The 18586-nt window shown below is 44.8% G+C and overlaps 1 protein-coding gene across 2 annotated transcripts in view; it reads left to right on the top strand.

Moving 5' to 3' along the window:
• Positions 1–18586, top strand: part of ano6 (anoctamin 6) — a 107085-nt gene that overhangs the window by 8055 nt on the left and 80444 nt on the right. The window lies entirely within an intron of this gene.

Here is an 18586-nt window from a genome sequence, read left to right as displayed (position 1 = left end):
CGACATGTGAACTGAGTCAATGGTGAACCCCAAATAGTCCATAGTAGTGGAAGGCGTTAATTTAGATTTAACTGGATGGATAATAAACCCCAGTTTTTCAAATAACTGTTTTGTGGCTGTTTCAGTTTGTTTGGCCAATTCCAAAGTTTTGCCCACAATAAGTATGTCATCTAGATATGCCATGACCATGTGTTTTCGTTTCCGTAGAAACGCTAAGGCTGGTTTTAAAATTTTTGTGAACAGCCTGGGGGCTGATGTTAACCCATTTGGCAGCGCTTTATACTGCCAGTGCTGTCCCATCCAGTTGAATTTTAAGTAACATCTATGGTCACCTCGTATAGGCACTGAATAGTAAGCATTTTTTAAATTGATGCTAGCCATGAAGTAACCTTTGGGAATCAATTGTTTAGCAGTAACAAAGGTTTCCATTTTAAAATGAATATATTGTACAAATGTATTCAATTTGGTCAGATCTATGATGATGCGACAACCACAATCTTTTTTGTTTTTGGTAAATATATTGGACACGAATTCTAGCGGTTCGTGTTGGGTTTTTTCAATTACACCTTTTACGTAAAGCCGCTCCAGTTCAGCTTGCGCATCTGATTTTTCTTTACAAGAAAGTACGAACATTCGGTTCGGTATATGTTGAACTGGAGGGCTGTACTTGTGTATAAATTCTATTGTATATCCCTGAATACTGCTTAAAATATAAGTATCGGTTGTTAACATGCTCCATGCATCCAGAAAGGAGTGTAATCTCCCCCCAACCTCCATGCTCCCTGTATTTTGTAGGGAACCAGACCCACCTACCTCCATAGTTACCAGTGGCAGGTTTACTTCTTTTGGTAAGTCCTTCGTTGATGTTGATGCGTTGGTGTCTGGGTTTGCGGTTTGGTTGATGTTGGAGGTTCGCATATCTTCCAAGAAGGCCGGCCTGGGCCATGGCCTAAAAAAGACTCATGTTTGGTGTACCAGGCCTTTGAGCTTTCACCAGTCGGTCTTGCTCTGCTGGTGGGGCGTAGGTGTGCTGTCTATGGCTGTAGTGGGTTTTTGATGGAGTCCCTTTTATGAGTCCCAGGGTTTTTGCTTCCTCATCGAGCTCCTTGACTTGCTTCGATAGGTTATCTCCAAATAGTAGTATTGGTGGTTTTATGTTCCCAGGTTTGCACAGACCCGCAAATTTCGGATTTAAAGTGGGTCGGATGGCACACTTCCTGATGCTGTTTATCTCATATTGAGTGTTGCAAAGCAGTGCCAGTGCATCCTGTTGGTCCTGGGACATGTCCTTGTCATCCACTGTGCGGGTGAAATGCTGTTATCCCTGCTGTTAGGAGTTTTAATACCTTTTGGAGTTTGATATCCATGCTTCTAACTCCTATTCCAATATGTTTCCATATACAAGTATTTACTACTGGAACATTCAGGGATATACAGTTGCCTGGTGCCAGGTGTCTTGATGTGGTGTCCAATAGGTCTGGTGTCCAATAGGTCACCACGTCCAATAGGTCGTGGTGTCCAGCCTGTTCTTGTAGCTGGTTAAAGGACATATAGTCTATACTGGCAGCTAGCTTTTGCTCCAGGTTTTGGCCAGTCTGGTCTGGCTGTATGAAGTTGGACACCATGTCCAGTAGATTTTCTCGTTCCTGCACCCCCTGCACACTTGATTTTTCTTCTGCGAACCCCTCTTCCAGATCAGCCCAGAACTGACCCGCAGTGCTCCCCTCTGATGAGGGAGAAGCACTGTGCAGCCCTACAAGAGGTGCTGCTGTGGGTTTTCCATAGAGCCCACAGTGACTCCATCTCCTGGAGCCTGTCACGTTGGAGCAAATGCTGCACACACCGCTCCAACCGGCTCCAGCTCTCACGGTCGCTGGCCGCCCGCGGCTGCTCAAAGTCGGACTCATCTGAGTCCACGACTTTGTTAGTTTTCTGTCTTGCCTTACCGCCCGGCCGCGGAGTGGATCTGGCCGGTGCGGGGGCGACATCGGGCACAGCTGATCCCATTATCGGTGATTCAAGTGCCGCTGGCCGCTGCTGGCTGCTCGCTACTCCGCGGTCCTCCCCCACCAGCTTTGTCGCAGCCCTCTTTGTTTTCTTTGATTTGTCCATGTTCCCCACCTGTAAATTGGTATGGGAAACACAAAGACCGCAGAGTAACTCTTACCTGCAAGTTCCGGCTTTTAAACTGCCGCTGCGGGGGAACGTCGTTCCACCCCGCCTGACGTTTCGCAATGCGTGTAGCGATATGGCACGCCTGCGTCCTGGTGGGGTTCTTCACGTAGTCACTCACGTGACCCCAAAGTAAAACTTCTATATGACTGTGCCTTCCAGCAAACAAGCATGCACACTATACTTTGCTCCTTGTTTCAGCTGCAGTGTTGTCAAGGTCAGTGTTTCACAACATTCACATCTCGCCTGTATGTTCTAAAAATATTGCTCGCAGTGTTACATTCTGAGCTGGTGCCTGCTAGATTGATGTTATCTTTTTCATCATGGTATTTTCCCAAATGAACTGGCCTTACAACTTAGAATTGTACTGGATGTTGATGTGGGCGTGTCTGGAGTGTTCTGTACAGTTTGACCCCTTCTGTAGGAAAAATGTAATGTCATTGGTGACCGTCCAGTTTAATTGGTGACCGTGAGACAGTTTAATCTGTAAAATTTCAGGGACTAACTCTACAGAACGTTTTTCCTTCTATTATTTATTATGTAAAAGAATATGTGTGTTATGATTGTGTTTATAATTTGTTTGGTTGTTTTGTTGTTTGTCTTTTGCACAAAAATCCGCGAGCATTGCCACTTTCATTTCACTGCACATCTCGTATGTGTATGTGACAAATAAACTTGACTTGACTTGACTTGAAGAATGAATGATCTTATTGAAGCATATAAAATTCAAGGCATGCCTTCGTTGGTTGGAGCATTGAGTATAAGAGTCAGGAAATCATGATGCAGCTTTATTGGTCTTTGGTTAGACCATATTTGGAGTATTGCGTGCAGTTCTTGTCACCACAATACACGAAGGATGTGGAGATGTGGGGGCGGCACAGTGGTGCACAAGTAGAGTTGCTGCCTTACAGCGCCAGAGATTCTGGTTCGATCCTAACAATGAGCGCTGTCTGTATGGCATTTGTACATTCTCCTTGTGACCTTGTGGGTTTTCTCCGGGTGCTCCGGTTGCCTCCCACACTCCGAAGATGTGCTGGTTTGTAGGTTAATTGGCTTCTGTTAATTGTCCCTAGAGTGTAGGAAATAACTAGTGTACAGGTGACCACTGTTCGGCGTGGACTTGGTGATCCGAAGGGATTGTATCCACGTTGTCTCAAAACTAAATTTTGGAAAGGATGCAAAAGAGATTTACCAGAATGACGCCTGGATTAGAAGGTATTAGCTATAAGGAGAGGGTGGAGAGACTTGGATTTTTTTCTGAAATGCCAGAGACCTGATACAAGTATATAAAATTGTGAGAGGAATAGAAAGGGTGAACCTTTTCCTAGGGTGGAATTATCAAAGACCTGAAGGCATAGCTTTAAGATGAGAGAGATGCAAAATTAAAAAGATATGTGTGGGGCAAGTTCTTTACACAGGAAATGAAGGGTGCGTGGAACCCTGAGGGTGGTGGTGGAGGCAGGTATGACAGTGACGTTTCAGATACTTTTGGATCGGCATGTGGATATGCAGGGAATGTAGTGGTGTAGATCACATGCAGGCAAATTAGATTATTTATCTTGGCATTATTTTCGGCACAGACATTGTAGGCCAAAGGGCCTGTTCCTGTGATGTATGTGAAACCATAGCATGGTGGATATCTAACTCATTCTATTAGTAGAGAGACTCAAATGAAGGATCACAGTCACAAGATAAAGGGGACTGTCATGCAAAACAGAGGTGCATATGGAATTTATTTTCTTAAAGCGTATTGAATCTGTGGATTTTTTTTTCAGAGGAATATGGAGCCTAGATATATTTGAAGAAGTAGTTGAATTTTTGAAAGATTGGGGAATTGGGTGGGGAGGGAGCTAAATGTTCATTTGAAAATCAACAGGGACCATCATTGCTTCTGGGTGAGTGCTGTCCCGCCCTGCAGGACAGAGGAAAGTGAAACAGTTTAAGGCCTGTCCCACTTGGGCGACTGCAGGAGACCATGTGGTCGCCACATGTTCGCGGGTGGATGCTGGGTGGTTGCCGTCATAGTCGTGAGGAGTTCCCACTTTCTGGGAACTAGTTGCGGCCTCATTATGGTCGCCGCAAATTTTTCAACATGTCGAATGAAGCCGCCATGGAGAGTAGAGAGAATTCTCGTGCCGTAGGTGCAGTGGTAGTTGGTTGCCAAGAGGTCGTAGGTTCTAGTAGGTTGTAGTCGGTGCTGACCAGTGAATTTCATTGGTTCATTGGGGGGAAAAAAGGTAAGCAATAGTTTTCAGAACCAAGGATAACCGACCAGTAATGTTAATGTCCGCCGAGCTTCACGGCCGTGTATCTCTGGTTTCTTAAAAGTTGTCTCCACTCCTTCTTCCTCCCTCTTTTATAGGACTTCCATGACCCTTCCCCAACACCATGCTTTCATTGTCTTTATTACAGTGGCAACCTTCCTGTTCATCGTGGTGTGTGCCTGTATCACATTGGCTTTGCACCGTGTGAATTTCACTTCGACAGTGCTCCCCCCGCTTGCCCTGTCCCCTGCCTGCCCTGTCCCCCTGCATAACGGACTGGTGAAGGAAGCGATGTGTGTATGTGTATTCCACACTGACAATCGCTGATTTTTCAGGCGACTGCCGGCGACTTGACAGTAGCCGGCAGTCGCCTGAAAAATCGCCTGTGGGACAGGCCCATTAGTATCATGAGCAAGAAAAACAAAGCTTTAGAGCAGTGGTTCCCAACCTTTTTTTGGCCATGTCCCACCTAATCACCTCTAAAATCCTGATGCCCCCCTCTCCCCCCCCCCTCCCCCCCAAGTGGTGATATATAATTCTTAAAAAGTGAACTCTGTTTCAGCTGAAGAAGCTTAAAACGCCAATACCTTGGTTTAATCAAGTGTGCATGAAGAGCGATGGCGCGGTGATTATGTAATAACTACACAATAAATACCTTTTTTACCCAACAAAAATTATTTACTCAAAATAACATCTGAAACATAAACTACATATGTTTACCTGATGGAAAATCCAAAAAAATAAAAATCGAAAATTTGGACTCGGACCTCCTCAGTCGCGCTCAATTGCCCCCCTTAAAAATCAAATTGCCCCCCTGTGGGGCGTACGCCCCACGTTGGGAACCACTGCTTTAGAGGAACTCAGCGGTTAAGCAGCATCTGTGGAGGGAAATGGGTATGGTGTTTTAGGTCGGGATCCTTCTACAGACTGAAGAAGGGTCCTGACCCAAAATGTCGTCTGTCCATTTTCCTCCTTGGATGTTGCCTGCCTTGCTAATTTCTGGCAGCACTTTATTTTCTGCTCAAGATTCACTTGTGTTTCTACTCGAGTGTCATGAAGTTTGTTTGGTGATGTGGCAGATGCTGTTACATGCTTCTGCATTTTGCATGCATATCTGACTGACATAAGCTTTAAGTCGATGGGCGAGGGGAAAGTGGTGAATTGCAACTGGAATTCTGGTGTGCTTGGAAGGTAATGGATTTGAAAGTACCTTCACTTTTGTGGAAACTTATTTGAAACCATTGAGCTATTTGAGGTACTCTATTCATTTTGTGTGCTTGATGGTTGGTGCTGACGTTGGGTGAAAGGCCTGGTTCCATACTATATGACTACAACAGTGGCAAGAACCAGAGATCCGATCAGCTAATTGTAATTGAATGGCAGGGTAGGTACAAGCTTTCCCCATATCCCTCTTTCTTGTGCTCAGTTGCGATTTATATAAGAGAGCTTGTGCCTGTTTCAGATAAGGCACAAGGGGAAAGATGAAAAGGTGAAAATTGTACGTAAAAAAGGGATTAGAATTGTGGAGATAGAGTTGGAGTGATACAGTGTGGAAACAGGCCCTTCGGCCCAACTAGCCCACACCAGCCAACAATGTCCCAGCTACACTCGTCCCACCTGCCTGCGCTTGGTCCATATCCCTCCAAACCTGTCCTATCCATGTACCTGTCTAACTGTTTCTTAAACGATGGGATAGTCTCAGCCTCCTCGTCTGGCAGCTTGTTCCATACACCCACCTCTCTTTGTCTGAAAAAGTTACCCCACGGATACCTATTAAATATTTTCCTTTTTTCCTTGAACCTTGTCCTCAATTCCCCTACTGTCTCCGCCTCTTCCTTTCTTTTCCCGGTCCCCCCCCACCCCCCCCCCCCCCCCCCCGCCACTCCTCCCAACATCAGTCTGAAGAAGGGTCTCAACCCAAAATGTCGCCTATTCCTTCGCTCCATGGATGCTGCCTCACCCGCTGATTTTCTCCAGCTTTGTCTACCAATGGGATCCCACCACTGGCCACATCTTCCCATCTCCTTCCCTGTCGGCTTTCTGCAGCGAACGCTCCCTCCGTAACTCCCTGGTCAATTTGCCCCTTCCCACCCAAACCACCCCCTCTCATGGCACTTTCCCTTGCAACTGCAGGAAACGCTACACTTGTCGCTTTTCCTCCCCCCTTGACTCGATTCAAGGACCCAAGCCGTCTTTCCAGGTGCAGCAAAGGTTTACCTGCACCTCCTCCAACCTCATCTATTGCATCCGCTGCTCTAGATGTCAGCTGCTCTACATCGGTGAGACCCGGAATTGATCCTGAATATGGGTGCTGTCTGTATGGAGGTTTGTTTTCTCGTTTATAACATTGTTTACAGATTACTATGTTTGCTTATTATAGAATAGAATAGAATGCAATTTATTGTCATTCAAACCTAGGTTTAAACGAAATATCATTTCTACAGTTTACACACAATCCAAGACCCACACTTAACACAGTTTTACATAAACATCCATCACAGTGAGTCTCCAACATCTCCTCACTGTGATGGAAGGCAAAGTCTTTATCGCTTCCCTTCGCTCCTTCTCCCGCGGTCCAGCAGTCCAACTGCAGTGTCGAGGCGAACTGGGACTCCGATGTTAAAGCACCCGGCGGGCGATGGTAAGTCCTGAGGCCGTTTAAGCCACGCCGGGCGATGTTAGGCCCCGGCTCCATGTCCTTAAACCCGCGATTCCAGTGGGAGAAGTCGCTGTTGCGGAGCCTGAAAAAGTGGTCTCCCACCAGGGACATGCGAGCTCCCGATGTTCCCATCGACAGGGTCTGCGGCCGGTGCCTCCGAACTCCAAAAGTCGGGTCGCAGCCGCGCGCCACCACAGCTCCTCCCGCTCCGAAGTTGGCCAGCCCCGCGATGTCAGTTCCGCAGGCTCTGCAACTGGAGCCCCCAGGTTAGTCCCAGCCGGAGGTCGCCGCCGGCTCCACGATATTAGGCCCAACAACATCCGAGACCCGACAGGGAATAGTCGGGTCCCCGCACAGGGAAGAGATTTAAACGGTTTCCCCCACAGCCCCCCCACCACCCCCCACATATACACAGCTAAAAATAATAATAAAAACTAACTCAAAGACATACATTTAACAAGCCAAAAATTAAAAAAAACAGACGACTGTAGTCGAGCCGCTGCCGTTAGGCGCCGCCACTAACCAACCAATGAAATCCTTACTTGCAGCAGAACAACAGAATATGTAAACATAATACAGAGCAGGAGATAAAAGTTCAGTGTGTCTATATACCATAGACCATATATATACACGATAAATAAACAGATGAAATGCAACAGGCTGTTATTTTTCAGAGTTTGGTGGTGGTGGGTCCACCAGTTTCAATTCCATTTGGAATATTTTTAGAGAAGCAAGAGTTACTCCAGGGAGTTGCTCCAGATCCAGGCAGTGATTCTGCATTGGTTTTCAGCGGTCACGGTGAGGCAGCAACCGGAGAGCGATGGCAGCCAGATCTCCCACAATGCAAAGGGAGGGAGAAAGTGGCCGACGCCAATTAGTTGCCGTGCATGTGCAGGGCCGCACATGCGCACAACTACTGCCGATGATGTGCTGGCCATGGTTGTGCGCATGTGCAGGGGGAGGATGTGCAGGCCATGGCAGTGCACATGTGGAAAGCGGCCTGCCGTGCCGAGCGGAGACCCAAGAGTCGGACACGGATGGCAGGCGGAGACGGAGAGTGACAGTTAGAGAGGGGCCCCGCTGAGAATTAAATGATAGATGTCCCGGGTGCTTGCGAAGCCAGGCAAAATGGCATGGCTTTTAGTTTACCCCGCGGGACTGTAGATTGCCATTGGCACCCGGGCAACCGCTAATTTCGAGCCCTGCTGGTCCCAATATGCTCCCCTACTGACATTAAATTTGGGAATTAAGAGAAAGTAAATTTGAGGAGTTTTTGAAAGTGAAAAGATGTGGGAATAGGCACAGGGCCTGTGGTTGTAGTGGAGAAGTGATGATGTATCATATGATTAAGCAAATTATTACTACAAGACTCGAGTGATATTGTGGCTGATTATCCTCAACCCCGAGGGACTGCCTAAGAAGAACTGGGAATAAAATTGCTTACTTGCATTTGCAAAGAAGATGATTGGTAAACAAGATGAAAAATGAACTTGCATTAACCTCTTATCCACCTAATCTCATAAAGCCTTGCAAAGAATCATATATCCCAAAATGGAACAATGAATTTTTTACTTGTAGCAGCACAATATATATGTAAATGTAGTACTCTGTAAACACCATAATAAACAACAATGCAGCTTGACCAGAGTTTTATTACTGCAACATTTGCAGAGATATGCATGCTTAGAGCACATGCAGATCAATATCTCCAGTGTTGAGTTGCAGTTATTTCCCCAACTCTGAATAATTCTGAATCCTTCGATGAAGACGGGTTTGTGGATACTTGACCTTCCTCTTCCAAAGTAAACAATCAATTCCTTGGATTTACTGATGTTGTGAGCAAAGTTGTTGTTCAGGCACCATTTGGTGAGACAATCGATCTCCCCCCTATACTCTGACTCATTGTCATCTTAAATTTGTCCAACAATGGTGGCGTTATCAGTATTTTTGTAGATGGCGTTGGATCTGTGTCAGGATACATTGTCATCAGTATAGAGTGAATAGAGCAGGAGGCTGAGCAGGCAGCCTTAAGATGCTCCCATGCTGATAGTTATTGAGAAGTGCTACGGCCAATTGATGCAGATTGTGGTCTGTAGATAAGGAAATCGATGATTCAGTCGCAGAGGGATGCGCAGAGACTCTGTTCCCTGAGCTTGGTAATCAGTTTGGAGGGGGTGATTGTGTTGAACGCCAAGCTGTAGTCTATGAACAACAGCTTGATGTATGCGTTTTTATTGTTCAACTGGTCTAGTGTGGAGTGAAGAGCCAGTGAGATTCTGCTGAGGTTCGTCTGTGTTGGAGCTCCGCACAGCTTGGACTGTGGACTTCGGAAGCCGCGGTCTCCAGTAAGAAGTGGCCGATTCGGAATCTCCAAGCCGCAGAGTGTGTTCCTATCCGTTCCGATGCCGGAGTTTCGATCATCCCGGCGAGAGGGGCCTGTACATCGGGCTGTCTGTAGCGGTGATAGCGGAGGTTCATAGGCCCCGATCACGGGTGAACAAAGAGGAAGATGACTGAACTTCATTGCCTTCCATCACAGTGAGAAACGTTGATTCTCTGTGATGGAATTTCTTACTTCTCTGGTATAAATATTTTCAAATTATACTCAGAGAAGACTTATTTTGTTCACCATTGTGTAGAACGTATCTTAAATACCCTATAACAAGCAATAAGTCAATTTTTACAAAATTGTCAGTTACTTCCTTATGTCAAATTATGGCAGAATACAGCTCAACCCCTCCAAGACACACTGGCCAACCTGAGGAGCACCTTCAGCAGCAGAATGGTGCCACCAAGAATGCTACTGGAGATCCTTCTTCCCACTAGCTTTCAAACTATACAACTCTGCGCCCCTCTGTCATGGGGGCAACTGACCCCCCCCCCCCCCCCCCCCCCCCCCCCCCCCCCTTTCCACTCGTCACTTTAATTTCATGTTTCATGTATTTTGTGTTTTTATTACTATTGGCAGATCAATTTCCCTCCTGGGATAAATCAAGTTCGTAAGCTTTGTTGTTTAGTGAAGAGGCATAATTCCTACAACCAAGGCTTCACCAGTGACCACACCATACTGCATTAGAAAAAGCCAGACTGAGCATTCCTACAAAAGTTGCTCATACTAAAGCTTGGCTTTTGGAAGTTCAAGAATCCCAGCTGCACTTCCACATTCTGTAACAATTTAAAAATTGTTTAAAAACTGTGGAATATTCTAAAACCTTGAACACCACATCTTCTGGCCAGAGGAATTTTATTCTGTCGCAGTGTTCTGAAATCCATTTCATGAGTGGTGTAATAAGATGTAAGAAACTCAGAACCTATACATTGTTCTGCAAGTTTACTAGACTGAAGATATTTTTTTCTCCTTGTAATTGTTGAATATGCCTGCTTTGTCATTATGCTCTTTGATATCTTCAGTAATAAATGTTTATACCCTAATTAATAATGAATGTTTAGAACAGCTGTTAAAAAGCTAATAAATTCCTCTTGAACATAGTTTTTATAAAGTGCTTAATATTAAGGGAAGTTTCGTGATTCGGACTCATTGTTTCACAGTCCATGCCCCACCCATGATCTAAGTTGGAAATCCCATCAGTTTTCACATCTGGCATGGTTTTGCTCTTGTATCCCAGAATCCTCAAGTAACTGCATAGTTGGCAAATGAATTAGGTGTTGCACAATTTTACTTTAACTGTTTTTGCAAGAGCCAGATCAGTTTCTGCAGCCAATTCCCTGGTTATTTCTGTGGAAAGTTTGAATCTGCAAGTCACATGATGATTCATCGGCATTGCAAGATATGTGATTTAATGAGCTTTTAACTGTTGTATTGTAGCTAAAGATAACGATGAAGAAGAAAGCCTGTCTTTAACGATCAGTGACTAATGCTCAAAGCCTAAACACTGTTAATTATTTGACGTTGTTCCACCAGTAACGATAAGCCAGAACAGTATATTTCATGTTCTTTATGCTATAAACCCATTCTTTACAAAATGATAACTAGAATTTAGTTCACTGTTTGGAATATAAAGACAAAATACTGACCAGTTATTTCTAGGTATATTTTTTCTGTGAGATAAACAGAAAGCTGTTTTTCCAATGTTTAAATACTGTGTTTTTGGTGATTGTGTATATTGGCCATGTATCCAATAAGGTGCACCACATCCCAAAGACATGCAGTTCAATTAGCCTCCAAATTCTCCTTGGTGTGTAGGGAGTAGATGAGAAAGTGGGATAACATAGATTGTACTTCCAGCTGTCGATGTACTCTCCTCAAACAAAGACAAGAATTGGCCAAATGTTGAAGCCAAGCAGAAAATCCTGCCCAGTCCTTCAACCTCAACTTCACAGACCCATAGACTAGAGTTGATCTGACTTGAATCTTCCCACAGCTGCAAGTTCTCTGGCTGCTAATTTTAGAAAACCAGCACAGGAAAACCTTCAGTAACAAAGAAGATATGAGATGATGAAAATAAGGTTGCTCATCTGTTTCCTTGCTGTACTCGTTTTGCCTTCTGTTGTTTTCCATCTGCTTTGATTTGAAGAAGGGTCTTGATCAGAAGCGTCAGCCGTTTCTTCTCTCCAGAGCTGCTGCCTGTCCAGCTGAGTTATTCCAGCATTCTGTGTCTACCTTTGATTTGAATGGATCTGGGCTCAGGGCCCATGTTCAAGTTGTCCCGGTTGTTGCTCAAAAACAGTTTCTGGACATAATTGAAGCAGGTTGTGCTTCAATACAACTTTGTACCAACTAGTTCTGATTTCATACTTTTAACAAACCATTTCCGACCAGAAACCATGTAGGGAAGGGGAAATGTATTGAGAAAGAATGAGGAGGTGAACTTGAGGCTTTTGAAAATCAAAAGAAGGAAATCTGAATGAAAAACAAAAAATGCTGGAAACACTCAGCGGTTCAGGCTGCATCTGTGGAAAGGGAATCAGTTACATTTCATTGTGAGATCTTTCAACAGAACCAACTGCGGGAGGAATTAAACAGGTCAAGAGGATTGTGGAGGCCAGATGATGGTCAATGTTTTGGCTCAGCTCCTTGCATCAGGTTCTGGTGCAACATATATAAAATTGAGAAGCATAGATGGGACAGGTGAACAGACTATCTTTCCATGGTGGAAATGTCAAAGTTTAGATGTCACAGGGGGAAGGTTTACAGGGGATGGGCAGACCAAGATTTTTACATATAGTGTGGTACATACACTGCCAAGGATGGTAGGATATATGATAGTGCCATTTAAGAGGCTTTTAGATAGGGACATGGATATGAAGGGATATGGGTCATATGCAGGCAGAGGAGACATTGTGAGCTGAAGGGCCCATTTCAGCGCTGCACCATTCTACTTTCCATATCCAAACCTGTAACATCTTTTGGCATGATTTGCTGAGCTGCTTGATTTGCTGATTTGCTGAGTTCCAAAGTTTAGTTCCAGAGTTGAACAAAGTTTGATATTTTTATATTTATAAAATAAACTGTATTCATAATATATGTAGAGTAAATGTAGCCAGTACTCACTACTCTACATTCTCTGCACCAGCAATCCAATGGATCAACTCCATTCATGTTCCTTCCTTAAAGAATACACCCATTAAACTTTTCAGAGGATGTTACATAGAGTCCAACCACTCCAGTGGTGGCTGGACTCTAGACAAGTACATCCCCCACAAAGCCTTTGTAGTGGCTGCATTGAGCTTCCATGCATTCATGAGCATGTACTTGTGCATCTTGCAATGTGGCCATCAGAGGTATTGTTTAGGGAAATCTGCTTGCACTGGAAGACTGACAGTTCCAGGCTGATTAAAATGCGTCATGCACCAAATTGATGATCCTCCGGCAAGAGTTGATATTTGTCATGGTATGCATCCCTAGTCCACTCATCACAGAGCCCACTGCTATGCAGCTGCATGCAGTGAACCTTGACAATAACCACTGCATTGTTTACCAGACTTTTTTTGGCAAATGCACAGTTAACAGAGAGGTGGATGATCAAATCAACTGTACCTTGGATACCTCAAGGGCAACATGCAATGGGAGTGAGCCTTCATCTGGACAAGCAAGATCTGATGGGGACAGAGTCCCTCTCACTGCCAGCCAACTAGGACTTTATATTTGGTTGTGAGATTCAGCAATGGCCATTCTGCCAAATTAGTATAAAAGATGAGATTCTACTTGTCAAGCAGACTGTCAAGTGACACTTGATATCTGTATATTTTGTTCTTAGCACAGCTCGATGCAGCTATACACAAAGGTGCCCATCAGGATGAGGGCTGTGTTGGATACATTTACACCACTTTATCTGGAGGCTTGTACACCATGGCCCACTGGAAACCTGTATCTTCAGATGAAATGGAAGATAGCTTGGGTGATTGCAAAAGTGCAGGAGTGGTATTTATGTAGAACAATGCCTTATGACAAGGTTCCTGTTTACCATTGAAAGGGAGCACTGCTCCCATGGTCCCACTTTACTATAATTCATGTATACATTGTGTATGCGAGCTAAGAATCTCACGGTGCTTAGTCACATGTGACAAAAAAGTATTCTCCCTAGCTGTCCTCAACTAGATTCTGAGCAATTTCAGCGAGTTGGCCCTGACAGTGAAGGGAAAGAGTTGCCAAAGAACATGGCCTCCCTCTTGCTGAGTTTGAGCATGATATGTTTGCATTTCTGTTCAGATAGGACCATTCGTCGTTTTTTTAGATTTATGCTCAAATATGGAGCTAAAAATCATCCCAATTAATGCGACAAGTTTTCAATTGCAAAATAAATTTGCCTACAGGCTTTTTCCATATTTGACTAACACAGAAGCACACTTCTGAAAGCACATAATTTGTTCAAACTTAATCTACCATATTCAGTCCCTACTGTTTTAAAACTATCAATCACTATGGGGGAAAAAAGATATGTAAACTCTCAACTATGTTTATTCTGATCCAAGTTGGATTCTAGCTAACTCGTGCAAAGCCAAACTATGATATCATAATGAAGACAATATACTCACCTCCACCCGTTTCCTTTGTTCTTTCTAATTTATTAACCAATTTGAGCTACCCTCAGGAAAATATGTAAATTGCTGGTGTAACAGTGGGTTAGGCAGCATCTCTGGAGAACATGGATGGGTGACATTTTGGGTTGGGGCTCTTCTTCAGACTGATACTAGATTCACAAGAGTTCAGGCAAATGGATTTAATCAAAACTTCCCAAATTCTGACAAAACTAGACAGACTATATGTGGGTGAATGTTACCCCTCATAAACGTGGTTTACAGAGCAATTCTCAAAATGGTTAAAACAGCTTTCTATAATTGTTTTTCCTAATTAACCATTTCAAAGCTGAGAAAGTCATTACATCAAGCAAGCAAAATCTCCTGTCAATTATCCCTAAATCAATGTAGCTTTTGGAACTAGCAATCTTTTCGACTTTGTGGTACGGGCACAGCTGTAAATATAAATTAATTGAATCAAAGGGGTTCCAGTGTGTGCTGAAAGAATGGGGATTTTATGTGGGCCACTGAGCAGATTAGCTAATGTTCGATCACTTAAGAACCAACTTGCAAAGCTCAAAGCAAACCTGGCGTTTCAAAGGGAGATCAGGGTTACTGTGTTCATTGTCTCACTGAACGTTGGGTCACCCTGGACACACCTGACCCTATAGTAGAACCTGAGTGTTTTTCCATTTATTGTATGGACCTTATGAAATTCTCGGGCAAGGGGAAAGCAGCAGGTTTATGCAAAATGCTTCATGATGCACCACGGTGACGGTTTTAACTCAATCTTGCTCCCCTCCCCTGATCTAGAATACCTAATCATAACATGTTGCCCTTATTACCCACTCAGGGAATTTGTCTATCTTGTCGGAGGTCGAAATATCATCCAATGCTAATGCCAGGATAACAAATAGACCTCTTGATCGTGAACCCACTTGAGACAACAAACCCTGATTCATCACAGGTGACTTCAGTTGCGCTGACTTTAGGATATACTCCTCAAATACCATCAGTATATCTCCTGCCCTACGTGGGGTGTTAACACTTTAGACCATTGCTGCTCCATTATCGATAACAATTGAAACCACCCCACGCCCTCATTCGGCCTGCCTGATGATCTGTCATTGCTGCTCCTATCAGCTTACAGACAGACACCTCTTAAGAGAGCAATACAGCAGTTGTTGGAGGAGGCTGAGGGTTTACTTCAGACCTGCCTTAAGCCTGTGGACTGGAACATGTTCAAGACTCCATCTACAACTGGCCTCTGGACTTCTTGACTAGTGGATTTCAGTTGGTTAGAATTGGCCATAACATTTCCTCCACCCTGACCATCAACACAGGTGTTCCTCGAGGTTGTGTTCTCAGTCCCGTGCTTCTCCCTGTACACCCATGACTGTGTAGCCAAGTATATTGCCAACTCAATCTTTAAGTTCGCCAATGTTACACTGATGTTTGCCAGATAAACAATGATGAGACCAAGTACAGGAAAAAGATTGTGAACCTTGTGTTGTGTTGTCAGGCCAACATCCTAGCCTTTAACAACAAGATTGCAAAAGAATTGGTGTTGACCTCTAGAAGCGTAGGGGGGGTGGGAGTGAGTGAACAGAACCCTCTCCTCAACAATAGAGCTGCTATGGAGATGGTCAGCAGTTTCAAGTTTTTCGGCATCCATATCACCAACAATTCAACCTGGTCTTTTCACACTGATGTGGTGATGGAGGAATTACAGCAGCGTACTTATTTATCTAAAGATTTTCTTGGATTTCTGTTCTGACGCAATGCATATCAGCCTTGTATGGCAACTGTTCTGCTCTCTACTGTCTGGAACTTAGAGAGTAGTGAACACAGCCCAGTCATCACACAGCAAGATGCAGGAGCTCGAAAACCTGCACTTCCAGACTTCAGAACAGCTTCTTCTTCCCCACTGCTATCTGTCTCTTGAACCAGTGTTCTCTTTCTCACCCCTTCTTGGACATGCTACTAATCTCACTTTTAACTCGGACATAACTCTTAACTCTGTCTGATTCACTTATTCCTTTATTGCCATTTAAGTTTTGCCATTATTTCAGATTGCACTACAATCTTCGCACCATTCTGCTGTTAATGTATTTATTGTTGTATCATTATCAGGGAATTTCATAGCACCCTAGTGTATATGATAATAAATTTAACTGAATTTGGAAGAGCTTTAGGACCAAGATGAGGAGAAATGAATTTATTCATTTGATGGTAGTTTGTGGTAGTCTCTATCAGAAAACAAAACGGTCAAGGCCAACTTGCTAAATCTGTTTAAGGAGGAAAGGATAAATTCTGAGATGCAAAATGCATGAATAGGAGAGAGCAGGTATACAGTACTGAGATAGATGATCAGCCATGGTCATATTGAATGGTGGAAAAGGTTTGATGGATTGAATGGCATATTTCTGCTTTTAATTTCTGTTTCTCTGCAAAGTAGCAGAATCCAACCCACATGCTCAACAGAGCTGAGCCGGCTCTCTTGGCTCTTGCTCCTTTTCAACCTCACAATTTTGGCCCAGATCTATTAGGGTGTATCCTGCTGTGGAAGTCAGTTATTAATTGGCTGAGGGGAAGATTGGTTAACCTGTTCATAGGTTTCTCAGTAAATGCCTTTGCAATTAATAGTTGCTGTGGAGATGGAAAAACATGTAAGCAGAATGAAATAAATAGTAGAGACATGACTAGTACACAAATCAAAGACAGAATTCAATTCAAAACACAATATGAGGCAATTCAAGCGCAAATAAAAAGGGAGGGGGACGTGGGGCTATGGATAGGCAGAGGTGAAGAGATGGGTCTTGAGGCGGGACTGGAAGATGGTGAGGGACACGGAATTGCGGAAGTTGGGGGAGGGAGTTCCAGAGCCTGTGAGCTGCCCTGGAGAAGGCTCTGTCCCCAAAACTGCGGAGGTTGGACTTGTGGATGGAGAGGAGGCCGGCTGGTGTGGATCTGAGGGACCGTGAGGGTTGGTAGGGGGAGAGGAGGTCAGTGAGATATGGGGGGTCCAGATGGTGGAGGTCTTTGTAGGTGTTTTGTAGATCCAGTGAGGGAGGACTGCAATGATGATGCCAGGATTTGGTTGGGTGAGAGGGACCAGTTGGAGTCGGTTGAGGAGGATCAGTGAGATATGGGGGGGGGGGGTTGTGATGGTGGAGGTCTTTGTAGTTGTCTGAGGTGAGGACCTCAGGATTTTGTAGGTGATGGGGAGACGGTGGGAGAGTGGGGTTATTGGTTTTGCTGAGTGTGGATTTGGAGCCTATGAGGAGAATTCTGTTTTATCGCTGGAGTTTGAGGAAGTTATGTTGCATCCAGGTTTTAGCTGACAAACCAGGATGATATGGGAGAGGGGGGAGGGGGGGGGGGGGGGGGGGTGGGGGGGATTTGGTGCCGAGGTAGATCTGGGTGTCATCGGCGTAACAGTGGAAATCCTGGTTGAAGTGGCGGAGTATCTGACCAAGGGGGAGGATGTAGATGATGAAGAGGAGGGGGCCGAGTACGGAGCCTTGGGGAACGCCTTGAATGACAGTGGCTGTAGCAGAGGTGTGGTTATGGAGAGAGATGAAGTGGGATGTTGGAAAGGTAGGAACAGAGCCAGCTGAGTGCAGAACCTTCAATGCCAAGGTCCCCAAGTCTGGTAAGCAGGATGTTATGGTTCACTGTATCGAAGGCTGCACTCAGGTCGAGGAGGATGAGGATGTTGAGGGAACCAGTGTCAGCAGAGGTGAGGAGGTCGTTGAGGACTTTGAGGAGAGCAGTTTCTGTGCTATGGAGGGGTGCTATGGAGGTTATACGCGAGGAGGTGGGAATGAAGTTGTGACGCAACGATACGCTCCAGGGTTTTTGAAAGAAAGGGGAGGTTTGAGATTGGGCAGTAGTTAATGAGAGAGGAGGGATCTAGACCAGGTTTCTTTAAGATAGGTGTGACAGCAGCAGTTTTGAAAGCGGAGGGGACAATTCCTTGGGACAATGAGGAGTTGAAGAGATTAGTGAGGTAGGTGCAGAGAACGGGGAGGCAGGACTTCAGCAGGGGAGTGGGGAGAGGGTCGAGGGAGCAGGTAGTGGGTTTGGAACTGATGAGTTTGGAGATTTCAGTAGGGGTGACCAGGTCAAACTGGGAGAGGAAGCAGTGTGCAGGAGGGGTAAGGAGGTCAGTGGAGATGTTGAAAGGAGGGGCCTTGGTAGGTGGTGAAGTAGATGCTGGGGAGTCGGGTACAGGGGATAAAGATTGATAGATGGTGCTGATTTTATCAGCAAAAAAGTGGAGGAATGAGTTGCAGAGATCCGGAGTAGAGGTAGGGAGAGTGTTGGCTCGAGGCTTGAGGAGGTTGCCCACTGTGGAGAAGAGGATTCTGTGGTTAAGGCAGGGGTCGGTGAATATGGAGGAGAGGTAGGCAGATTTTGCAGCAATGAGGGCATCTTTGTAGGCAGTGAGGTGGAGTTTGTAAGCTTCATGGTGATGAACACAAAATATCCCATTCAAATGATAAAATGT

The sequence above is a fragment of the Leucoraja erinacea genome, chromosome 19 (assembly GCF_028641065.1).
Source record: "Leucoraja erinacea ecotype New England chromosome 19, Leri_hhj_1, whole genome shotgun sequence".
NCBI classification, from domain to species: Eukaryota; Metazoa; Chordata; class Chondrichthyes; order Rajiformes; family Rajidae; genus Leucoraja; species Leucoraja erinaceus.
Note: the sequence above shows the minus strand (reverse complement) of the source record. Positions and strands in the feature narration are given on the sequence as shown.